The following is a 21,930-nucleotide window of genomic DNA, read 5'->3' as shown; positions in this document are numbered from 1 at the left end:
ACATGGGCTTGCAAGAGCCAAGTGTTCAGTGGAGATCACAAAAGGCTGGTGACTCCTTACTATTGGCCTGTGAAGCAGCGTTCTGTTGCCATAGTTGGGTATCTGAAAGCTTGTGCAGAAAGTGAAGCTTGAAAGCACATGGTGCTCCAGAGTAGAGGAACACTGGAAAGAGGTTGAACCCTCGAGGTGAATCCTTGATGAAGACATCCAAAAGAAAGCGTAATTTGGGAGCAGATTCCAAGGCATGTTTTTCAAGAGTAGAGATTGGAGGAAACCCTCGTATGAAAGACAGAGTTTCAATGAGACCAGTTGACTCAGTGTGACAAGCGGATCTATAGCATTTATTCTGTGAGGCATCGGTCACTTGACTTCAGAGCATGGTGTGCCTGACCACAGTTTGCCTATTGGTTTACATGGGCTGTACCATGAATATTAGACTACAAGATAGATTTTGTAACGGTTATCCTTACGAAGCTGTATAAATCTGTAAAGGACAGTTGTGGTTGAAGAAGTATTTTAGTTCATCTTTTCTTATTTAATAAGTGTACTTTTAACAAAACAATAAAACATCAGCAGCCTCTCTGTTCAATAGCCATCCAAATTTATAAACAAGAAAGTAAAAATTCACATCTATCAAGCCAAGTTCCACCTGGGATCTAGCTTGTCCAGAGGTATAAACTGGGATAATAACCAGAAGCTATTCCAGCACAAACTATAAGCTGCTCTGCTTTTAGAGTTGTCTTCAGCAGTTTACTGGTTATATATTTTAATATCTCGGTATAAAATCTATATACCGTAATTTCCGGACTATAAAGCGCACCTGACTATAAGCCGCACCCACTGATTTTGGAAAAAAAATTATTTTGAACATAAATAAGCCGCACACGTATATAAGCCGCAGGTGCTTACCGGTACATTGAAACAAATGAGCTTTACACAGGCTTTAACGAAATACGGCTTGTAACAAAAATAAAAAATTAGCGGTAAAGAATAGCCTACCAAGAAAGTCATTGGTCACTGTGGAGCGAAATCAATCCGATTAAGCTCTTAAGATTAACATAGAATCATCAGTTTGAAACATTAAAAATAAATAAATCATGTGTAAAAAGAAGTATTTATTACTGATCGTAATCAAGATATCACCAACCCAGGTGATCAGAGTCACTATCCTCCTCTTGTGCACTGAAACCACTGAAGTCATCTCCTTCAGTGTCAGAGTTGAATAGCCTCAGAATTGCTTCATCCGATGTTGGATTGTTTTCATTGTCGCTCTCGTCACTTTCATCCGGAGGCAAATTTCCCGCTGAGCTCATGCTGCCCTCTTCAACACGCAGCAATCCAGCTTTTCGAAACCCGTTGATGATAGTGGATTTTTTAACAATGCTCCACGCTGTCAGGACCCACTGGCAGACTTGACCATAAGTTGCTCTTCGCATGCGGCCCGTTTTAGTGAAGGATTTCTCCCCACTTGTCATCCAAGCCTCCCACTGAACACGAAGCGCCACCTTAAATGCACGATTTAAACTGATGTCGAGTGGCTGTAAATACTTTGTTGTGCCCCCAGGAATCACAGCTGGAATTGAGTTTGTCCTCTTGATGGCTTCTTTCACAGAATCTGTTATGTGGGCCCTCATGCTGTCCAAAACGAGCAATGCCTTGTTCCTGTGAAAGAATCCTCCCGGTCGCTTGCCGTAGCACTCCGTATGCCATTCATGCATTAGGCTTTCCGTCATCCATCCTTTCTTGTTGACTTTCACAACAATTCCTGTAGGGAATTTTTCTTTTGGTATCGTCGTGCGTTTAAAAATCACCATCGGTGGAAGCTTTTCTCCCGATGCCGTGCAACTCAGAACACAGGTGAAGTGCGTTTTTTCATGCCCAGTTGTTTTCAGCATGACGGATGATTCACCTTTCCTGTTGACAGTCCGAGTGAGAGGCAGGTCAAATGTCAGAGGAACCTCATCCATATTTATGATATTGTGCGGGCCAATGGAATGCTCTGCTATCTTTGCATCAATGAATTTGCGGAAGTTTGAAATTTTTTCCTCGTAGTCGGGAGGGAGCTGCTGACACAAACTCGTCCGTACCCTGATGGACAGGCCTTTACGTCTCATAAATCTGAGACACCACGATGGTCCACCTCTAAAATTCTCAAACTTCATTGCGGTGGCGATTGTTTTGGCTTTCAGTCGGATCTGTACAGTTGAAACACCTCGGCCGTCTGCTCTCTGCATGTTGACCCAGTCATCGAGCTCATTTTCTAGTTCGGGCCATCTGCTTTTCTTCCCTCTGAAAGCTTTAGTTGTCTTTTTGCACTGAGTCAATTCCTCACGCTGCTGTTTCCAACGTCTTATCATCGACTCATTAAGACCAAGCTCTAGTGCAGCAGCTCTATTTCCTTTTCCAACAGCCAGATCGATCGCCTTCAACTTGAAAGCTGCATCATATGCATTTCTCCGTGTCTTTGCCATGATGAGGGTGACAAAATGACTACCGTAATCAGAATGATGGGATGTCTGAGCGCGCTCGATTTAATCTAAACAGTAAACTAAAAAGTTACATTGTTTTACCTTGACCCGTTACGCAATTTCATTGGTTTAGTGAAAAGAAAGCGGGAAAAATCCATAAATAAGCCGCGTCGTTGTATAAGCCGCGAGGTTCAAAACGTGTGAAATAAGTAGCGGCTTATAGTCCGGAAACTACGGTAATCTGCTTTTATCGTCAACTACTTGTTTAAAAGATTTAGTCCAAATTGGAAGAACAAGGAGAATGAGCAGTGGATGAAGGACCAGCAGCTGACTTTTGTTTAACAGGTAGAATTATAATGATGTCACTTGTGACACTTTGTGATGGTGGAGAGATGAGAAAGTAGCACAAAGTGCACAGTACTAAACCTTGGGAAACACCAAAATCATGAGAAAAGTTCTCAATTTTACTGTGAAGGTTAGTTGACAAACAATTTTAAATACAGGACGGTGTTGCCGAGGGTCATAAAAATAAATACATTTAGATATTTATTAAATTGCCTGCCACTACAATATCAAAGCAAGCATCAATTGACAAAGGCATCGCGTACATGAGACCGTATCCCTTCAGTGTCTTGAAATGACAGCACAGAAACATACCACAGCCCAACAGGGCCTAAACCAGTGGCCTCCTCCCATTTCATCTTCTTATCTAACCCTCACAGCATAACCTACTAGCCCTTTTTCCTCATGCATTTATCTAGTTTCCCCTTAAATGCATCTCTACTACTTGCCTCAACCATTGCACGCGTTAGAAAGTTTCACATTCGCTCCTCTCTGGGTAAACATTTTCTCCTGGATTGCTCATTAAATCTATTAGTGATCATCTCATATTCATGGCCCCTAGTTTTGGACTCCCCTAAATTGAAAAAAGAGTGACAGTTTTGTTGTGGAGACAGGTTTATAACAGAAACCACCTGATGCTTGTTATTATTTCAGGAGGTTGGTTAGCTCAGTTGGCTGGACGGCTGGTTTGTGATGCAGAGTGATGCCAACAGCACGCGTTAAATTCCCACATCGGCTGAGGTTATTCATGAAGGCCCTGCTTTCTCAACCTTGCCCCTCGCCCGAACTGTGGTGATCCTCAGGTTAAATCACCAGCAGTCAGCTCTCTCACACACAAATGGGAGAGCAGCCTACGGTCCCCAGGGACGATGGCAACTTTCAGTTATTATACCACACAACTGACCACTAGTGACAATCGCCAGTCCCCTCCCCCCTACCTCAGCCAAATTCAACAAATAGCTTCTGCTTCACTAGGTAAGCAGTGCAGAGCACAATGGGGATAAGTGCTAAACTCAGCAAATAGAGCAGAATTCAACAGAACGAAACTGGCACCGATTCTACAATAAGATTGGCAATCTGCTCCACTGGGTCACTGCACCCTCTCCCAATATTCTGAGTCAGCAATAAAAGTCACTAATTTCTATTTACCGTCTCATATACTCTGAGACAAGCAGTCTTGGCTGTAAACCCTGTAGTTTCTCCCAGCCAATTCTAAATATTAATAAGAACAGAAAATGCTGGATAAACTTAGCAGGTCTGGCAGCATCGGTGGAAGTGAAACACAAGAATACCTGTTGTACAGACATCTCTTGTAAGAGACAGACTTAGGGACTTTTCACAGTAACTTCATTGCCATGTTAATGTAAGCCTACTTGTGACAAAAAAGATTATTTTTTTTATTTAAACCTTGTCAGACAATGCAGATAATCCAGCTGTACTTCTTCAGAAGCGGCTTCTCAGCCTCTTTCAGCTCAGCTTCTCAGTCAAATCTGAACCGCTTGGAAAGAAATTGCTAACCTATCTGCAGAAATATCTTTAATTGAACTGACAGCAGATGCTTTGACTTCTACTCACATTCCAATCTAAAACTCAACTAAACTGCTTTTCTGTAAAATGCCTGGTACACTTAGTTCCTCCCATTAATTCCATTTTACCAAGCTGAAACATAATCTAACTATGAAAACACAATCTAACTAACTAACTCCATAGGGAACCACCTTAATCCAAACAAAACTCTAATAGCCCAAGCTTTTAGGATGCCTTAATTGCACTTCTGGCTCCCAGAACCTTTTGTAACCATCTGGGATGGCCACTTACAATTAGGTACAGAGAAACTCACAAAGGCTAGTGGGTAAAATGGAGAAGCCAAGACTCAGGCAGGCTCAGAGCCTGAAATGTATATTTGCAAGCAAAAAGTCCAGATGGTATCGAAACTCCGACTAATTAGCATTTTAAATGGGGCCAATTAGCATTTGATGGCCCATCTTCACCAAAACAAAGGACTGGTACTCGAGCGACTCGTACAGTCCCAGACATTTCGGCGCCACTCCCTGTTCAAGGGAAACGCAAACAATGGGGTCAGTGACCACTTGGGACACGCCCAGCCATCCAGATCCACACTGACCTATTGGTTAGGAATCAAATGGAGTGATCAGGGATCACCCAATTAGTGGGGCCCAAACTGAAGGACCACCCAAAAGAGCACGAAAACCCCAAGTATAAGAAGAGTTTGCCACATGTTCATTCTCTCTTGGACATGGTACCCCGGTCACGGTCATCTCCAATTGTAGCAACACCAAAAGCAAGTCCAAGTTCAACGCTCGCTACCAGACGGATGAGCCCAGCTGAGCAGCAGTTACTCCTTCGAAACAGAGAGATCCAGAATCAAACAGCAGCCACTGTTCCTCTGACCTAAGCCAGGTACCCAAAGTCAAGTACAGGTTGTTTTAGTCGATAGGTGTAGTTAACTGGTAGTGTTTATGTTGTATGACTAATTGTTTGTAAATAAAGTACCCTTGATCTTGAACTAACAGGTTTTTGGCTCTTTGATCGATAGCCAGTTGAACTTTGTGATATAATTTGATACATGGCGACTCTAAGCATTAGAATATAGATAACATTTAAAGAAGGGCAAATTCACTGACTGCCATAATTGAAACAGAGCTACAGAAAGGACACAGTAAAAGAGTAAGAGAAGAAAAAGGCAACACTTTCAATCCACAATTGTTTAAAAACAGGACTGCCGGAGTCATAGGCATACAACGGACAGGAGTTACTGTGAAAATCCCCTAGTCGCCACACTTGTTACACCGATGGAGAATTCAGAATGTCCAATTCACTTAACAAGCACGTCTTTTCGGACTTGTGGGAAGAAATCGGATCACCCGGAGGAAATCCACGCAGACACGGGGAGAATGTGCAGACTCAGCACAGACAGTGACCCAAGCCAGGAATCGATCTTGGGGCCCTGGCGTTGTGAAGCAACAGTGCTAACCACTGTGCTACCGTGCCGCCCAGACTAACCCAGCCTTTTAACCCTTACTGCACCAAATACATACAAAACATATCTGAAAGTCCGACATTCATCACAAAGGATAACCGAGTAATTACAGTCCAGTCAGTTTAATATCAAAAGGTGGGAAAGTTCTAGAAACAATTATTCGGGATAAAATTAAATAGTCACATGGAAATGTGTGAGTGATTAGGAAGAGCCAGTATGGATTTCTAAAGGGAACATCATGTTCAACTAACTGTCTGGAGCTTTTTGAATAGATAACAGAAAGGGTCAATAATGCTGTTCATGTGGTGTACATGCATTTCCAAAAATCATTCAATACAGTGCCGCACAACATACTTGAGAGAAACGTTACAGCTCATAGACAGCATAGAATTTACAGTGCAGAAGGAGGTCATTCGGCCCATCGAGTCTGCACCGGCTCCTAGAAAGAGCACCCTACCCAAGGTTAACACCTCCACCCTATCCCCATAACCCAGTAACCCCACCCAACACTAAGGGCAATTTTGGACACTAAGGGCAATTTATCATGGCCAATCCACCTAATCTGCACATCTTTGGACTATGGGAGGAAACCGGAGCACCCGGAGGAAACCCACGCACACACGGGGAGGATGCGCAGACTCCGCACAGACAGTGATCCAAGCCGGAATCGAACCTGGGACCCTGGAGCTGTTAAGCGATTGTGCTATCCACAATGCTAACGTGCTCATGGGATATAAAATTGACTGGATAATAGGAAACAGCGAGTAATGGTTAATGGGTGTTTTTTGGGCTGGAGGAAGGTTTGTAGTGGAGTTCCCAGGGGTCAGTATTGGTACCCTTGCTTTTCCTAATATACATTAAAGATCTAGATCTTGGTCCATAGGGGGAAATTTCAAAGTTTGTGGATGATATAAAACTTTGTACACCGTGAGAAAGACATTGTAGAACTTGAAGGACACATACAAATTAGTGGAGTGGGCAGATAGGTGGCAGATGAACTTCACATGTTCTTTCTACCGCACACTTTTCCAGCATTGGAGAGGCAATATAAAATGAGAGGCACAACTCTAAAGAGGGTGCAGGTACGGAGGGACCTGGATGTATAGGTGCATAGGTCATTAAAGGTGGCAGGACAGGTGGAGAGTAGTTTAAAGCATTCAGTATCCTTTTTTAATTTATTTTTTAATAAATTTAGGAGTACCCAATTCATTTTTTCCAAGGGGCAATTTAGTGTGGCCAATCCACCTAGCCTGCACATCTTTGGGTTGTGGGGGCGAAACCCACGCAAGCACGGGGAGAATGTGCAAACTCCACACGGACAGTGACCCAGAGCCGGGATCGAACCTGGGGTCTCGTCGCCGTGAGGCTACAGGGCAAACCCACTGCGCCACCGTGCTGCCCAAGCATTCAGTATCCTAAGCTTTAATAATATGGGCGTAGAATCCAAGTACAAGGAGATTACATTGAACTTACACAAGACACTAGCTGGAGTGTAGTGAAAAGGTCTGGGCACCACACTTCAGGAAGGATGTGAACACACTGGAGAGGGTGTAGAGGAGGTTGACAAGAATAGTTCCAGGGATGAGAAACTTCAGTCATGAGGATAGATTGCACAGTTTTGGACTAGTCTCTTTGGAGAGGCGATGGCAAAGAGGAGATTTAATAAGGTGTTCAAAATAATGAGGGGGCTAAACAGGGTAGATAAGGAGTAACATCCCACTCAAAAAGAATTGAGAATGAGGGGGCACGTATTTAAAGTCATTTGCAAAAGGAGTAAATGCAATGTGAGAAAAAGGATTTTCACACAGAGGGTGGTTCTGGTCTGGAATGCACTGCCTGGAAGTGTGGTGGAGGCAGGTTCCAATGAGCCATTATATATATTTTTATACAAAAAAAAGGGAAATTAGATGATTGTTTGAATCGAAACAATGTGTATGGTTATGGGAATGGCGCCAAGTCATAAAGCTCATTTGGAGAGCTGGTGCAGACATGGGCTGAATGGTCTCCTTCTGCATTGTAACAATTCTGTGAAGTCAGGGTGGTGTGCAGTCTGGAGGGGAACTTGCAGTTCATGTTCCCTTACATCCACTGCCCTTCCTTCTACAGTCTGGAAGATGCTGTCGAAGGAGGCTTGACAAATCTCAGGAGAAGATATTCTGGGCCATCCAGCTCCATGTCAATGAAAGACAAGTTACAAAAGGCAACAGTAATTATGAGGCGCAACAACACCGAAGGTGGCCATTTAGCCCATCGTAACTGCCGGCTCTTTGTTCAAACATTCTGAACTAACCCATATATTTCTCCAGAAGATGTCTTTTTCTGTGTAAATATTTTCCAGTTTTCCCATCAAAGATGTAGTGGTCTCTGCCTCAAACATTTTCTATGACAACATACAAGTTCAAACATTTCTCTTCATTTGGTAATTTTAAAATTGATGGTCCCCATGTCTGTGATCAAAGAAAACAGTCCTTTTTCATCATTCAGACGCATGATAATTTTAATAACCGCTATTAAATCCACCCTTAAACCTTTTCTACGCCAGTGTCCAATGTTCCCTGTATCTCAATCCATTTGTCATTACTGCTATCCCTTGGAATCTATCCAACAGCAATCAGCTCCCCCTCTTTGCAGAGATTATGATTCTAAATAATAAACTACTCACATTGCAAACACTTGCCTGTTCAATGAAAGCTCATAAATTTAAAATATGTTTCTCAAACATTTATTAACTTGACTGAGACCAAAGCAGTTTACTTATTCCAAGAAAATGCCTCCAAAACTCCTCAAAAGAAAAGCTACATCAAATCCTCACCTCCCCCAGTCGTTACAATGCATGCTAAAACAATTAGCACTGGTACAGAATTTTATGACTCTTGCCAATCACATGATACATGCATAAATCTCAGTACAAGGTAATAGCATTTGATTTTGCAGATGAGACTGCAGAATATCCTTGAGCTTTATGCCAACTGCAAAATACAAGTATATTACTTTGCAACATACATTATTCTATGCTTCTTCCTATATATTCCCCATGTTATTTGAAATATCTTTGTGGAGCCAAATATGGCAATGTACATACAAAATCAGGGCAAGGCAAATAACCAGAAAAGGGTGAGGGATATTTTAATCATTAACCAAACATAAATAAAAGTCTCTCTCTTCTTCTCCCTCTCACACACCACACCCACCCATGTAAACACACCACCCACACACAGGATGACACTCAAATCTTCCCTCCTTCCCAAGAAAAATGACAAGAAGTTGCTCGTACAAAAAATGAATATCTAGTGTCAGTTAAAAGACGGTAACCCAACCAAGGAAGTTAGGTTTTTAAAAGATAAACAGAACTTGTTTATCAAATATAAATTACCAAGTGACATCAAGTGCATGATTCACTAGCCTGAAGGGAAAGCAGGCTGTGCCTGTCCAACTAGCTGCTGATTATCCCAAGCCACCAACTCCCATTACGCCCTGTTGACTCCTTTAAAAGAAAAGTTTAAAAATATGACCTAATGGCTTTATTCTAGAGTCTTACCGAGGCTAAAAACTACTGTGTACTGCAATACAGAACCACAATACTCACACAAACCACTCATCTGATGCTACGAATCAAGGCTTGGTGCATAGATTGTTTATAAAACAACATTTGGACTGCTTCACAATCTTTAAAAAGAGAATAAAGATAATGACCAAAACTAACATTACAGTTCAAATGAAAGCATGCAGCCGTCACTGGGTGCTCAGAAGTCTTAAGGAGGAGCTTGAGGATTTTGTAATGCAAATACCTCAGTGCCCTCCCCAATCCTTTGCTTCAAGGATCCAGCCATACCCAAGTGATCCCCAAACCGCTAATTAACAGCTTCCATCTCCTACTCACTCCAAATTCATTTCACCTACACAATCCAGTTATTCCTCCCCAAATCCCTATTGCATTCAACTCCTTTCTACTCATCTCCTCCTCCATGGCCACCACACTAACTGGTAATGTCAATGGCTGCCTTTCTTCAAGCACCATTATGATTCATGAACATACAACGTTCATTCTTCAAGCGTCACCAATTACTGCAGCAACTCTAATCTCCGTTTCTTCCCCCAATCCTCAAACGTATCATGACCTGTGTCAACTTCCTGAAAGTTCAGGTTCTGCCTCTTGCAGCATCAGAAAAGTGACAGCCAGAGTAACAAATCACATTGTCACACTGTTACTTTCCAAAGTTAAACTAGAACAATTTTCATCAATATTAATCTACCCACTTCCCGCAACTGTCTAGGTTCCGTCAATTTGCTCAGCAGACATTTGATCTTGGATGTGTCTCAGCTCCTTCCAGCTTTAATACCAGGAAGATGGAAATGATTGCCTACAGCTCCCCATCACAAACTGATCCATGTCATTGATTTCATCCTTTCCCCTCCCTTGGAGGCTCCACCAAATGGCTCAGTCTTGGCATTGTATGCAACTAAGTTTCAGACGCTACTTCCTTTCCGGCATTAAAAAGGGGGGAATAATAATAATAATAATAATAATAATAATAATAATAATAATAATAACAACTTTTTGTCACAAGTAGGCTTCAATGAAGTTACTGTGAAAATCCCCTAGCCGCCACATTCCAGCACCTGTTCGGGGAAGCCGGTACAGGAATTGAACCCATACTGCTGGCTTTGTTCTGCATTTACAAGCCAGCGGTATAGCCCACTGTGCTAAACCAGCCCCAGATTTGCCTCTTGTTCTATCACAGCTGCAATCTTCAGTCACGTCCTACCATTAATTCAATCCTCCCTTTGCTGACCTCTTTCCACCTCCATTAACTCAAACGTGTCCAAAACTTGGTTGCACACATCCCACCTTGCCTTAAATTCTGTTTATTATCCCGTCTTCAATGGCCTACATAGAGTCTAAAATAGACTATTTTAATTTTACAGGTTTAATTATTCAAACAATATTAATATTAATTACATAATTAAGTACAGACAGCAATAAAATCATTGCTATAGATTAGAAAGACTTGGCATAATTTGATATATGTAAATATAGAAGCAAATACAGCAGTAAAATCATTGCTATAGATTAGAAAGACTTGGCATAATTCGATATATGTAAATATAGAAGCAAATGCTGTAAGAATGAAGAGCGTGATGAAATTACAATGATCCAGAAGGCCTCGACAGCAATGTACATGCACAAGTTTTGTTTGGTGATTCATGTGCCTGTGTAGGAAGATGTCTAACAGGTGTTTGAGCTTTCATGTGGCCTCAAACAGAACTACAATAATAAGGTGAAACAAACGTAGAGGTCAAGGCAGCTTTTTAAAATGTAATGAATCAAGAACATTTACCATATTCTCCAACAGACAGGGTGTTACAAGTTATGTTATTAGGGTTCGCTTCAGTTTTCAACCATATATATTAATAACTTGGGCGAAGGTATAGGGCTGTTAGTAGGCATAATAAATTGTGCAGATGGGAGCTGGAAGGAACACACAAACAAAGTGACCGGTAACACAGATGGATGGATGGAGTCAAAACAGAGAATGTAAAGTCATCCACTTTGGATCTGAAAACAAAACTAAGAATATTTTCTCAATGGTGAGAGATTAGGAATGGTGGACAAAGTGATTTGGGGTTCTGTGCACAAATCACCAGAATCTAGTGCAAGGTACAAAAAGTTGTTTTTTAACTAAAGGCAGTTGCAATTCCCAAGTCGGCAAGTGATGTTTCCAGCTGTACGGAGTCTTCAGCAACCCACGTTCTATTAAGCTTTGGGCCTCTCCTGGGAAGATGGTGGTGTAATGGTAATATTATTGGAGTGCAACTCACTAGTTCAAATCTTACTACAGCAGCTAGTGAAATTAAATTCAATTACCAAAACCTGAAATTGAAAGCTAGTCTCTGTAATGGTGACCATTAAACTATCAATTGTGAAAAGGAAGGATATCTACCATACTTACCTGGTCTGAACTATTTGATTCGAGATGCAGAGTGATGTGGTTGTGGGCGGCATGGTGGCGCAGTGGTTAGCACTACTGCCTCATGGCATGGAGGACCCGGGTTCGAATCCCAGGCCTAGGTCACTGTCTGTGTGGAGTTTGCACATTCTCCTCGTGTTTGCGTGGGTCTCGTCCCCACAACCCAAGATGTGGAGGTAGGTAGATTGGCCACGCTAAATTGCCCCTTAATTGGAAAAACAAAAGAATTGGGTTTTTTTTTAAACTGCCCTCTGACGTGGCCTAGCTCAGTCCAAGGGCAATTAGGGATGGGAATCAAATGGTGACCTTGCCCGTGATGCCAGAACATGAAATAATAAAGACAAAAACTCAGGAATGATGCACTGGTCTTGGAATATGCACACTGCAGATTCATCAGAATGACATTAGGCCTTAAAGGATTAAAGTGCATAATCTTGATTTGTATTAACTGGCATAGAAGAGGCTGAAGGAGGATTTAACAATCAAGGTTAAAATAATATCTATAGGATAGATAAGGAGAAACTATTCCCTCGAATGGGGGGGGGGGGGGGGGGGGAATCTAGAATCCTCGGAGGGAATTAACGGTACAAACGTTAAAATTAGAGCTCAGTCATTTAGAATTGCAAATGAGCTGTTTTTCATACAAATTGGAATTCCTCCTGCAAAAAGACTAAATGCTAGGTCAGTTAAAATATTCAGTAAAATTTGGAGAGGCAAAGGCATCATGGGATAGGGATCAAAAGGAGTAGAGGCATTATCCAATTGAATATGAAACAGGCTCAAAGAGGTGAGTAGCCTACTCCTGTTTCCATCTTGCACAGGTTTACTGCAGGGTTACTTCATTCTCCCACAGTACCGAGAAATATTTTCATACCAGAGATAAGGAAAGCTGCATCAGTCCATGCTTGGCATCACTCTCATAGGCCAGATTCAAGGAAGTAGCGCACTGGGTCTGATAACCTTGGGAAGATAGAAAAGGGCTTTACGTTTCTAGTAAAGTTTATAGTAATATTACCATAGAATCTCTGCAGTGCAGAAGGAAGCCATCAAATCTGCACCCTACCTTGGCCCACTCCCCCGCCCTACCCCCGTAACCATAACTAACCTGCACATCCCTGGACACTAAGGAACAATGTTATCATGGCCAATCCAGCCAACCTGCATATCTTTGGACTGTGGGACGAAACCCACGCAGACACAGGGAGAAAGTGCCAAACTCCACACAGTTACCTAAAGGTCAGAATTGAACCCGGGTCCCTGGCGCTGTGAGACAGCAGTGCAAACCATTCTGCCACCATGCCATTACCTAGGTGAAGGAGTGAGAAAAATACCCAAGGCCTCTCAAGTTAAAACAATAACCAGAATTCTAGGAGAAAAAATGCCATCATGGGAAAACATGCCAAGTGTTTCTTTCTACCTTGCAAGAAAAATGTGTCACTGACAGCAATCACTTTGTTGCACTGGCTATATACTACTTATCTATTGATAGGAAAAAAACAATGAGTTTCTTTGTCAAGAGCAACTTTGCACAATATGCCATACCAAACAACTGCTCGAGACTGCTGTCAAAGTAGCTAACTTCAGAAATGCCAATGACAATTTTAAATTGAAATGCCATTTTAACAGTGACAGCATTGCTAATGTAATAATCTAGTAAGTGCCTTCCAACGTCAATACTTATGCATTGCAGTAATGGCAAAAGCTGGCCAAAGTCTTCACTTTGATTTATTCTTTAACTGACTCAACAACAAATCCCAGTGCTTCGACAGTTCCAAAACACTGTCATCGGTCTTGGTTGCTGCAGCTGCTCCGTTCAATAAAATTGCTGACATTGTAGTTAAACATGAAAAGTTATATTTAACATAAAAATTTCATTTTTTCCTTTGATGGATCCACTTAATATTAACATTACCAAAGTCCCTTTGTTCTAACTTCTAAGCGACAGCATCAGTTATGTACATATAATTGATCAAGACAAGTCGACAAGCGGAGGAAAATGAAAATACAAATTCTAAACTTTGTCTCTGCTTTGACCATTTTTTTTATTTTTTAAAAACAGTACCGGTATCAGACCTTGTGCCTATTGGGCAGACTAACAAATCTGCTGAACTGTGGACTCCATGCAGTATTTTGAAAAATGTTCTGAAATAATTTGAAAAATTAAGATGAGGCTTTCAACAAAAAAAAATCAAACCAATTGTTTGAAATAATTAGAAGTGGTTGACCTTCCCATCATAGGAGGCAAGAATACCTAGTATTTCAGAAGATCAGTCAGCTGGGTTGTCAACCTAGCTTTAAAACTTTTCAGAAACTTGTTTCTATTCATTCATGGAATGAGGAGTTGTTGACAAGGCTAGCATGTATTGCCTAATGCCCTTGAGAAGGAGACGGTGAGCCACGGCAATCTGTAGGGTAAGGATACACCACCCACTGTTAGGAAGAGTGTTCCAGGACACCACCCACTGTTAGGAAGAGAGAGTTCCAAGTATCTGACCCATCAACAGAGAAGGAATGCCGATTATGACCCAAATGAGAACGGCGTGTGACACAGAAGTGAACCTCCAGGTGGTGTTCCCATGTGTCTGCAGCCCTTATCCTTCTCGGCAGATTCAGTGTGGGTTTGGAAAGTGCTGTTGAAGCAGCCTTGATGAGTTTGCTGCAGTACATTTTATAGATGGTGCACACAGCTGTCAGTGTTTTGGTAGTGGAGGCGATGAATGATTAAGATGGTGGGTGAGGGCTTGTTAAAAAACATAGAAAATAGGTGCAGGAGTAGGCCATTTGGCCCTTTGAGCCTGCACCGACATTCAATATGATCATGGCTGGTCATGCAAATTCAGTATCCCACTCTCACTTTCTTTCCATACCTCTTGGTCCCTTTAGCCGCAAGGGCCACGTCCAGCTCCCTCTTGAATATATCCAACGAACTGGCCCCAACAACTTTCTGTGGTAGAGAATTCCACAAGTTCACAACTCTGAGAAGTTCTTGCTCAGCTCAGTTCTGAATGGCTTACCCCTTATCCTTAGGCTGTGATCCCTAGTTCTGGACGTCACCAACATCGGGAACATCCTTCCCGCATCTAGCCTGTCCAGTCCCATCAGGATTTTATATGTTTCTATGAGGTCCCCTCTCATTCCAGTGAGTACAAGCCCAGTCGATCCAGTCTTTCTTCATGTCAGTCCTGCCATCCCGGGTATTAGTCTGGTGAACCTTCGCTGGACACCCTCATAGCAAGAATGTTCTTCCTCAAACTAGCTGACCTAAACTGCACGCAATACTCAAGGTGTGGCCTCACCAAGGCCCTGTATAACTGCAGAAAAACATCCCTACTCCTATACTCAAATCCCCTCGCTAAGAAGGCCAGTATGCCATTAGCTTTCCTCGCCACCTGTGGTATCTGCATGCCAACCTTCAGTTTTATTAAATATACTAACTGTTTAGAAAAAGTAGTTACAGTATTCACTGAATTGGATACAACTATTTTATGAATAGTAGCTTGGTAGTACAGAACTAGAATATTAGTGGGAAATACGATACACCGTTGAATCATAGAATAGAATCCATTCGGCCACTGAATCTACACCAACCCTCTAAAAGAGCACTCTACCTAGGCCCAACCTCCCACCCCATCCCCGTAAATTTAGCACAGCCAATCCACCTAACCTGCACATCCTTGGACTGTGGGCTGAATTGCCTCCTTCCACACTTGCAATTCTATGGTTCTAAATGTCATTTGCTTCCTGGAGTACCACATTTTAAAAGAAACAACAAATTTATACTGCATGAGAGAAGCTGATTGGTTGGCAAGTGGACTCTGGTTCATTGATGTGTTGCCATGGAGAATGGACCAACAAACCAGTTGTTTGTGTCCTGATAACTGAGCATCAAGCTTCGATAGCAATGTTTCTTTATTCAGAAAATATTTTATGGTGCTTTTGCCATTTCTCACAAGATATCCACCAACTCTTTGGCAGTGAGAATTCTAAGTCCTCTTCACAATTAAAATAAATAGTTATTGCACAGTATTCCAGCTGAATAATATTTTGGTAAAAATATTTTTTGGTATGACATTCTCATGTAGTCTACAGGAAAACATGACAAAGATACAAACAAGGAGAGTAGGAGTAGGCCATTCAGCCCCTCTAGTCTGCTCTGCCATTTAATAAGATCATGGCTGATCCAAGAACCTCAACTTGTAAACTTTCACCCCCCCTAGTTAAAGAAGAATCCTTTTGCCTCTGCCTTAAAAATATTCAGGCTCTGATCCCTCCATCTTCTGAAGAAGAGAGTTCCAAAGACTCATGAACCTCAGGAAAACAATATTAGCCTCATTCCTATTTTAAAATCATAGAATCCCTACAGTGCAGAATCCCTACAGTGCACATCGCGTCTGAGCCAACCCACAGTGGCAGTGGTTAGCACGGCTGCTTCACATCACCAGGGACCTGGGTTCAATTCCAGCCTTGGGTGGCTGTGTGGACAGTAGGGACTTTTCACAGTAACTTCATACTTGTGACAATAAAAGGTTATTATTGGGGCAGCACGATAGCATAGTGGTTAGCACAATTGCTTCACATCTCCAGGGTCCCAGGTTCGATTCCTGGCTTGGGTCACTGTCTGTGCAGAGTCTGCACGTTGCCCAGTGTCTGTGTGGGTTTCCTCTGGGTGCTCCGGTTTCCTCCCACAGTCCAAAAACGTGCAGGTTAGGTGGATTAGCCATGATAAATTGCACCTTAAGTGTCCAAAAGGTTAGGTGGCGTTACTGGCTTACGGGGATAGTTTAAGGATATAGGCCTGGGTGGGGTGCTCAGAGGGTTGGTGCAGACACTTTGGACTGAATGGCCTCCTTCAGCACTATAGGGATTCTTTGTTACCTTGCACTTCTTCAAAACAGAAATCAATCATAGAATAGGTTCAGCACTGATGACCATTCTCCCACCATGTTCAGGCATTGAGTCTGCATCAGCAAGTTGGGCAGAACAGCCTGTTTTCATGCTGTAAACCTCTATGACTCTTAAGACCTACTGAAAGCAGTCTTTGTCGGGTCAGGCCCCACCGTAGCCTCATTTTAAAGATTGATGCACCTGAAACCCGGATCTCTTTGGGCGGCCAGTGAATTTAGCTTCATACCATCCAGAAAGTACCCGGATCTATATATTCTTTTGGTCCAAAATGGTTACATTGAAATTCATCTGCCACAGTTTTGACTATTCACCTAGTCTACTGTCTACAATGCCACCTAACTTTGTGTCGTCAAAAAATTTGGATAAATGGCTATGCCATTGTCCAAGTCATTAATAAATAATGTGAACAATTGAGGCCCTAACACAGATCCCTATGGGACACCACTAGTAACATCGGAACAATTTGAGTGCCTACCATCCATTATCCTTACTTTCTGTTGCCTGCAAAGGCCAAGGCCTTGACAGGATCGTCAAACAACACTCAGGATCTCTCAGAAGCTCCACTGAACAAAGCGTCTTCACTTACGCTACGCCACCACTCTGATGGCCAGAAACGCGCGCCGGGGGGGGGGGGGGGGGGGGGGGGAGATGACTCAGCATGATCAGCCATCTCAATACCCTCACAATGAGTACTGCAGACAGAACAGCACAAGACCATTGCTCGGGGCCTCCTTCCAACCCCAGCCTCAAAGATCAGATACAGTGTACACCAGCAAACTTTCTCTCAAGGATACTTTGCAGTTCATCAAAGCGAACACCAAAAACATGCATCACTGAGCTGAGATCATCATCCAAACCATCATTCACAAAGACAGTCGTCATCCTGACACAGCACCGCTAAAGCACGTGCCCGCACACCAGCAAAACCGCCACTGCAAACTGGGCCCCATCCCTGCCACCTCCATCGGATTCGCTCTGATTCAACTCTGCACTTCATCATCAAACACTGACCACGATCATCCAGTGATATGGCGCAAGACATATATCCCCCCAAAAAAATTATGGAATATGCAGTAGGATAAAATAAAGAGTGCAAAGACGAGTGGAGTCAGAGCTCACAAAAATGCAGCCGATCCTGCGCTCAAATCATGTGACACCCTTTTTAAAAAAAAATCTCTATGACTCTATTTATAACATTCAGGATCCCATGTGTCTTGTTAACCATTTTCTCAACCTGCACTGCCACCTTTAACATATGCACATATACTCCCTACAGGTTCCTCTGCTCGATGCACCCCTTTTAGAATTATACTCTGTTCTATAATGCATCTCCCATTATTCCTTGTAAAACGTATTACCACTAAATGTTGCATTAAATTAATAGTGGAGTGGACTCGATGGGCCGAATGGCCTTACTTCCACTCCTATGTCTTAAATTCCATCTATGCCTGCCCATTGTACCAGCTGTTTGAAATATAAACTTATACTCATTATAACAACCCAGGGATTCCAATTTCAATTTCCAACATGGCGAATGCAATTCCCCCAAGGTCTACTAATTTGAAGGACACAAGGGATAAGCAACCATTGCCCACATTCCATAAACGTTCAAGAAACCAAAATCATTTAGTGAAAAACTATGTTTTTAACTCTAATGTAAAGCCAAACCATTGACCAGACCAAAACATGGAGCAATGCGAATGATATAAAACAACCCATCCATTTAGTAATAATACAACTCCAAGGATCATTAACAAAACTTTACCAATGACTGATGGACAAAGGTTTTAGCCATAGAGTAGATTTAAGCGTATTTTTTTTTAAAAAGGTAAAGAAATAGAAAGGTTTAGGGAGGTAATTCGAGTACTTGGGGTCTAGGCAGCTTAAAGGAATGAGGGAAGTGGCCAGATTTGTATTAGTGCAGCAATCTCAGAAGAGAGTACAGAAAAAGGGCAGGATGAGAGATGGGAAGGAGTAAGTGGGTATTAAAATTGAAGATTTACCAATCCATGGGCACAGAGATGAACAGGGTTTGGTGTGAGTTAGAAGGCTGGCAACAAAATTTGGGAGTAAATTAACATTTTAGAAATTTTCTGTACCACCCAAAGTAATAATAAAAATCTTTATTAGTGTCACAAGTAGGCTTACATTAACACTGCAATGAAGTTACGGTGAATATCCCCTAGTCACCACACTATGGTGCCTGTTTGGTACACTAGAAGGAGAATTCAAAACATCAAATTCACCTAACAAGCACACCTTTTGGGACTTGTGCGAGGAAACTGGAGTGCCCGGAGTAAACTCATGCAGACACAGGGAAAACGTGCAGACTCCGCACAGTGACCCAAGCCAGGAATCGAACCTGGGCGCTATGAAGCAACAGTGCTAACCACTGTGCTACCGTGCCACCCCAAAGTACAGTCACCAGAGTCCCAGATGAACAGAGCAGCCAGTAGCAGTGGTTAGCACCGTTGCTTCACAGCTCCAGGTTCCCAGGTTTGATTCCCAGCTTGGGTCACTGTCTGTGCGGAGTCTGCACGTCCTCCCCGTTCTGCATGGGTTTCCTCCAGGTGCTCCAGTTTCCTCCCACAGTCCCAAGATGTGCATGTTGGGTGGATTGGCGATGCTAAATTGCCCTTAGTGTCCAAAAAGGTTAGGTTGGGTTACTGGGATAAGGTGGAGGTGTGGGCTTATGTGCCGTGCTCTTTCCAAAGGCTGGTGCAGACTCAATGGGCCGAATAGCCTCCTTCTGCACTGTAAATTCTATGATTCTATGATCACAGGCTGCTTTCCCCTTTCAGGACGAGAGCTGGTGGTGATTTAACCGTTGGATCACCATACCTCAGGCGAGGGACGAGGTTGAGAACGTTATTCATGAGGAACTCAGCCGGTACAGGAACTGAACCCATATTGTTGGCAACTTACTACATTAATTCATGCATTCCATTTCTTGAAGTTTATAAATGCTGCCCACAGAACAGTTTTGATATAAAACTCAAACCAGAGCACCTTTAATTATAAATTCATTACCTCGCTGACTCATCTCTCTTCCAACCTCTTTCATCAGGCAAGAGATAGAAAAGTCTGAGAACACGAATTACTAATGGGTTAAAAAAAACAGCTTCTTCCCTACTGTTACCAAACTCCTGAATGAACCTCTTATGGACTGATCGGATCTCTTTACACATCGTCTCTACTGAGTCATACACTCAGTATGACTTACCCGATGCCTATCCTATGTATTTACATTGTGTATTTATGTATGCCGTATGTTTTTCATGTATGGAACAATCTGCATGGACTGTACGCAGAATACATGTGACAATAAATCAAATCCAGTGACATGTCAACAACTAGATCCGTATCTAATATAGTGACACCAACATCAGAAATATTTTAAATAAACATTACGTCTGCCACACAGATACAGTATACGGTTTTTTAGTAATATTGGTCTATGCCAATGTTTTAAGCGTCACTCAAACCTCCTCCCGTCCTATTTTACCACCCTATCGGTATATCCTTAAATAAGGATACAGTATTATTTTCTTTCTTGCACGCATTGTGCTTGCCTTTGGATGCACCTGCTATTCACCAGAATTACCGGATATCGTAGCGAGTTCCAGACACACACCACTCTCTAGCTAAAGAGATTTCTCCTGCATTCCCTGTTGCATATATTCGTGACGATGGCATCATATTCACCAAGTGCACTAACTAGGTAGGAAAGCTGCACTTGTTGTATTGAGAACCACGCCTCCACAGAATCAGATCAGTAAAATATCAGAACAGACATAGAATAAAACAAAAAGTTCCTTACCCTTTTCGCAGAAATCAGTCGTTTATTTAAAAAGAAATCACTAGCGGAAAGGTGGGGGTTTTAAAAAAACCCACATAAGACGGCTTCAAATCATAAGAGGGCAACAGGTTCCGCAGCCAGGCTTAAAAACTTGTAGGTTGTCAAGCGATTAAAGCAACCAGATAAAAGAGGGAGACGTGTCTCGGTGCAGCTTAGAATAAAGTGCTACTCGGTGAAGACCATGTAACTTGGTTAAAGTAACATCCGAGTGGCTGCCAGCCGATCCGGCAACGCGCATGCGCACTGTGAGGCCGCCACAGGCTGCGCGCGCCGCTCAATCAGACACCATGGCAACCGGGCCTACCTCAGCCCGCCGAGCCTGACAGCCAAACTGACAACCCGTCAGTTAACACTCTCACATCGCCCCCACATCTCGCACCACCGGCGTTCCTCCACGTTCAATTGCACCCCACAATTTATACCATTCCTCTGATTAGCCTCCACCATGGTATAAACATGACTGCAAGCGGCCCGCCGCCTGCTGAAGGCTGCTTATATTTGAAGCTGTTGATGCCGGCGCCTCAATTGCAAAGCGGCGGCCGATTGGTCCACCCGATTGGCCACATCCCTGATCACTGCGGCCACACCCCCACCGTCACTGCGGCCACGCCCACGGCCACTGCGGCCACACCCCCGACTGCGGCAGCCACACCCCCCGGCCACTGCGGCCACGCCCACGGTCTCTGCGGCCACGCCTACGGTCTCTGCGGCCACGCCCATGTGCCTATTGACTCCGCCTCCCTCTCCACAACAGCGCCCCTCTTCCCGATAGCCCCGCCCCTCTTCCCGATTGCCCCGCCCTCAATCCAAGTGCCCCCGCACCTGTCCTCAATTGCCCCGCCCCCTCCCTAATAGCCCCGCCCCCTCTCTAATGGCCCAACCTCTTCCACGATGGACCCGCCCCGTCCCTAAAGTGCCCTCCCTAATGGCCGCGCCCCCTCGCTAATGGCCCCGCCCCTTCATTTGCATTTGATCAAGCAGTGGCTTCAATCCGGGACATTGCCATCAAATACAAAGTAAAAAACAAATGACCATCGGCTGCTTTCCCCTTTGAAGTTTAACCTGAGGGTCGCCACGCCTCGGGCGAGGGTCGCCACGCCTCGGGCGAGGGTCGCCATGGCCTCGGGCCGAGGGTCGCCACGCCTCGGGCGAGGGTCACCACGCCTCGGGCGAGGGTCACCACGCCTCGAGCGAGGGTCACCACGCCTCGGGCGAGGGTCGCCACGCCTCGGGCGAGGGTCACCACGCCTCGGGCGAGGGTCGCCATGGCCTCGGGCCCAGGGTTGCCACGCCTCGGGCGAGGGTCACCACACCTCGGGCGAGGGTCACCACGCCTCAAGCGAGGGTCACCACACCTCGGGCGAGGGTCGCCACGCCTCGAACGAG

The 21,930-nt window shown here is 43.6% G+C and overlaps 1 protein-coding gene across 2 annotated transcripts in view; it reads right to left on the bottom strand.

The window, feature by feature from the left end:
• The window catches only part of LOC119964328 (afadin- and alpha-actinin-binding protein-like), a 55,382-nt gene extending 34,333 nt beyond the window's left edge, over positions 1-21,049 (bottom strand). The window contains exon 1 of one of the 2 annotated variants that reach the window (XM_038793640.1): positions 20,506-21,049. The gene's annotated coding sequence lies outside the window, so the exon portion shown is untranslated. Of the gene's footprint in view, positions 1-20,289; positions 20,309-20,505 lie in introns of those variants that run through there. The other variant, XM_038793641.1, reaches the window with a different exon arrangement.
• Positions 21,050-21,930: the final 881 nt, after the last annotated feature.

The sequence above is a fragment of the Scyliorhinus canicula genome, chromosome 4 (assembly GCF_902713615.1).
Source record: "Scyliorhinus canicula chromosome 4, sScyCan1.1, whole genome shotgun sequence".
In the NCBI taxonomy this organism is placed as follows: Eukaryota; Metazoa; Chordata; class Chondrichthyes; order Carcharhiniformes; family Scyliorhinidae; genus Scyliorhinus; species Scyliorhinus canicula.
The sequence above is the reverse complement of the archived record's forward strand: the minus strand, read 5'-3'. Positions and strand labels throughout refer to the sequence as shown.